Source organism: Diospyros lotus, chromosome 14, assembly GCF_014633365.1.
Source record: "Diospyros lotus cultivar Yz01 chromosome 14, ASM1463336v1, whole genome shotgun sequence".
In the NCBI taxonomy this organism is placed as follows: Eukaryota; Viridiplantae; Streptophyta; class Magnoliopsida; order Ericales; family Ebenaceae; genus Diospyros; species Diospyros lotus.
In genome coordinates this window covers 28,887,810-28,891,888 of record NC_068351.1, presented here as the reverse complement: position 1 = coordinate 28,891,888, position 4,079 = coordinate 28,887,810, and positions in this window count along the sequence as shown.

Sequence of the window (4,079 nt, the reverse complement as noted above, 5' to 3'; positions counted from 1 at the left end):
CCAATGCGGCCCTAGCCGCGCCCTTTGGTGTTTTTTGAGTTGCCCAGCACCTCCCGCTCTCTTGGGCTTGGGTTTGACCCTTCCCCGCGGCCCCGTGAGGTACCCGGCTGACCTTTCGGTGGCCCAGTGCATTCCGTACCCCTCAGGTGGGGCTCAGCTAAATTGTTTGGCTATTTTATTAATTTTATTCAATCCATGAGTGTATGACACCTATGGCCGTGATTAAAAATAGGGCGGGGTTGTTAATAGATTATTTATTAATTATTGGGCTGCTAGTGTATGTTTGACATGCATTGGTTGATCCAAGGCCTGTTGAGCCTTGTTAGTTAGACTAATGGATGGAGCCCAAGCCCAACACAATTAAAAATAATTTTATTTTCCAAAATTATACAAATTTTCAATTATTGAAAGCGTTTCATTAAGATTGAAATAGATGCGACAATTAATTAACATAATTATGAATGAATCAATTGAATTGATTACATGGGTGTATGGTATGGATCGAGTCGACCATTTATTTTATGTTGGGAATGAATGCTTGTAAATTTAGTTTTTAAATAGGGCTTGCGTGTCCTACCTCTCTTATACTCTGAAGTACATTCTCTTCTCATCTCACTCTCCCTCAAATGTAACTCGGTTTCTGATTCTATGTAATGTATGTAGAATATAATAGAGTAGTGATAGTTGTAGTTTGTATGAAGAGCAAGAGATAGAGCTAAATTGAAGACAAGATTCGAAGACCAACGAAGGCTTGAAGAATGTGCTCGTGAAGCAAGATGTGATTCTTCACCTAGGTTTGACCTACTAGCTTCCCTTTATGGCTCGAGGGGACTAGCAGTAGTTATCCATACCATACACCGTTTGAGTCGTTTATTATGCATTATTAATTTGATTAATTGCATGTGATGAGACCTAAATAATTAAATAATAAATTCCTCATTAATATTAAGCCAACTTGCCTTCCATCATTATGAAGCATTAGGTTTCTAGCTGGCACTTGATTTATTGAGTCACTCAAGGTCATGTGTCACCTATGATTCCTATGTTTCATAGGCCATGAGATGTCCCTGAATGATGAGTCCGACTTAACTAGAAATGTGGGGTTTGTTGAGTCACTCAAGGCCTCACTGAGTATAGATGCAAAGATTGGGAGTCACATAAGATGTGCTTGACAAAGAGTACTGTCAACCCAATGAATCTAGGAGTTGCATGGAGATGCAATTGGTAGCAAGTACCGACCTAATCAATCCTAGCACAATTTGTTGAGTCACTCAAGGTTGTGCGAGGGGAGATGGGATCCTAGCCCATTAGGAAATCTTCCACGGGATTTCCCGAGTTATGTCTTGAGGGTGGAAAACTCATAGAAAATAGTGGGAGCAATCATAAAATGTTACTTCTTACAATTTATGATTTCGTAATTCAATATGATTATAATAATAACTTATTCAGTTGTTGATCCAGAATGTCTGGAAACATGTCGATAAGATCGATACTCGAGGGCACTAATACCGTCAACAAGACTAATTTCTATAACTGGGAGATCATCTTGAGGATAGTCCTCACGTATGATAAGATTCTCTATGCGATAGAGAGCTATCTTCTTACGAAGCCACTAGTTAAGGAAATAGTAGCACATTAGGCCTGGACGATGCATAAGGTTGATATGATCATCGCTTGGTATATCGTCTTGGCTGCCATGATCCTGAAACATAGGTCGCAACATAAGAGTTATGATGCCTATGAGATCATGGCTAGGCTCAAGGATCATCTATTGAGAAGCATATCATCGAGAATATGTTTTATATCAATAGGTTGCTAGAGCTGAACATGGGTATGGATGCCGAAACTTACCCTAGATTTGGTGCTACAGTCCCTCCCTAACAGTTATGGAAATGACTCTTGGAGAGTGGTTATCCATACTTAGGGAGACCGAGCCTAAAATTGATTATAGACCAAGGGAAGTGTTCTCTTAGTTGAAGGGCCCAAGGCACACAAGGGCAAGCCCAAGAGTAAGAAAGTCAAAAGGAAGAAGAGTTCTTCCATAGCGCAATCTGAAAAAGTCCAGAAGACCAAAACTCGAAAGAGCAAAGAGGATGCGATCTATCTCCACTATAATAAATCGGGAGGTGTAGAGTAAGAAGAGTTCTACTCAGGGCACTTCAGGTATTTATGTTATTGAAATTAATCTATTTACTTCTGATCAGTCCACATGAGTATTAGATACTGGATCTAATGCTCATATTTACAGTTTCGTGTATGGGCTTAAGAGTACGAGGAGATTAATAATAGGAGAAGTGTACCTACACGTGGTAAATGGATCAAAAGTTGTTCCATTAATTGTAAGGACCTATTTATTGACATTGCCCACAGGGCTTGTATTGGAATTACATAACTGTTACTACAATCCTAGTTTGACTAGGAATATAATTTCTAATTCTTGTTTGACAAGGATGGATATTCATTTTTATTTAAGGATAATAGTTGTTCATTTGATAAAAATGAGTTGTTTTATGATAAAACAACAATACGTAACAGTTTGTATGTCCTTGATGTTGATACTTCTATCAATAACATAAATATTAAGCGACTTAAATCAGGTGATTTAAATAGCATTTATTTATGGCATTGTCATATTAGCCATATAAATGAGACTTGCATAAAGATGGATAAATTAACACATTTGATTATGAATCATATGGTGCTTGTGAATCTTGTTTACTTGGCAAGATGACTAATTCTCTTTTTAAAGTAAAGGAAGGCTACATAAGTGCTAGGGTTTGTGCACATTGATGTGTGTGGACCCATGTCCACCCAAGTTAAAGGTGGATATGTCTATTTCATAACCTTTACTAATGATAGATCATGTTTTGGTTATGTGTATCTTATGAGACACAAATCTGAGGCTTTTGAAAAGTTCAAATAATTCAAATTTGAAGTAGAGAAACAAACTGAGAAAAGTATCAAAGTACTTCGATCAAATCGAGGTGGTGAATACTTGAACAGTGAGTTTCTAGATCATCTAAAGCAAAATGGGATTCTCTCACAATGGACTCCACCTAGAACACCAGAGATGAATGGTGTATCTGAAAGGAGGAATAGAACCTTATTAGACATAGTCTGGTATATCATGAGTCACACTGAACTCCCCATTTCATTTTGGGGATACGCACTCCTCACCGCGATCTTAGTTTTGAACAGGGTTCCAAGTAAGTCAGTTACTCAGACTCCATATGAGATATGGAAAGGAAAGAAGCTAAATCTATCTTTCCTTAAGATTTGGGTTGTTAAGCTTATGTCAAGCGTGTTGACAATAATAAGCTAAAACCCAAATTGATGAGATGTTTGTTTGTGGGATATCCAAAGGAAATAAATGGATATTACTTTTACCACCTACATGAATAAAAGGTGTTTTGTTGCCAAGCATGTGATATTCCTTGAGAAGGAATTCTTAGATGCTGTGGGTAGTGGGAGGAATGTTAAGCTCGAATAAGATTTGAGGTGAATCACAAACAAATACTCCCCTCCAGGAACCCAAGAAAAATCAGACACAAGAAGTTGTGTCAACTCCCTAACCTTCTACACAAGAACCTCGTAGGTCGATGAGGGTTCGTCGCGAGCAAGAGAGATATGGATTTATCATCTCGGCACATGGAGATGTGCTTCTAGCTGAGAACGATGAGCCTACTACCTATAATGAGGCAATGCTGACATTGACTCTGGGTTATGGCAGATGGATGATAAAAACAGCTTTCCTTAAAGGAAACCTGGTCGAGGATGTGTATATGACACAGCCTGACGATTTTGTTACTCATAAACATGCAAATAAGATTTGCAAGTTACAAAGGTCCATTTATGGACTAAAGCAAGCATCCCGGAGTTAGAATCAATGTTTTGATGAAAAGATCAAAAGATTTGATTTTTCACAAAAGGGAAATTGATCCTTGTGTTTACAAGAAGGTTAGTGGAAGCGCGGTTACCATTTTTAGTCCTATATGTGGACAATATATTGCTCATTAGGAATGTTGTTCCTATGTTGCAATCAGTTAAAAGATGGCTTTCAAATATTTTCTCCATGAAGA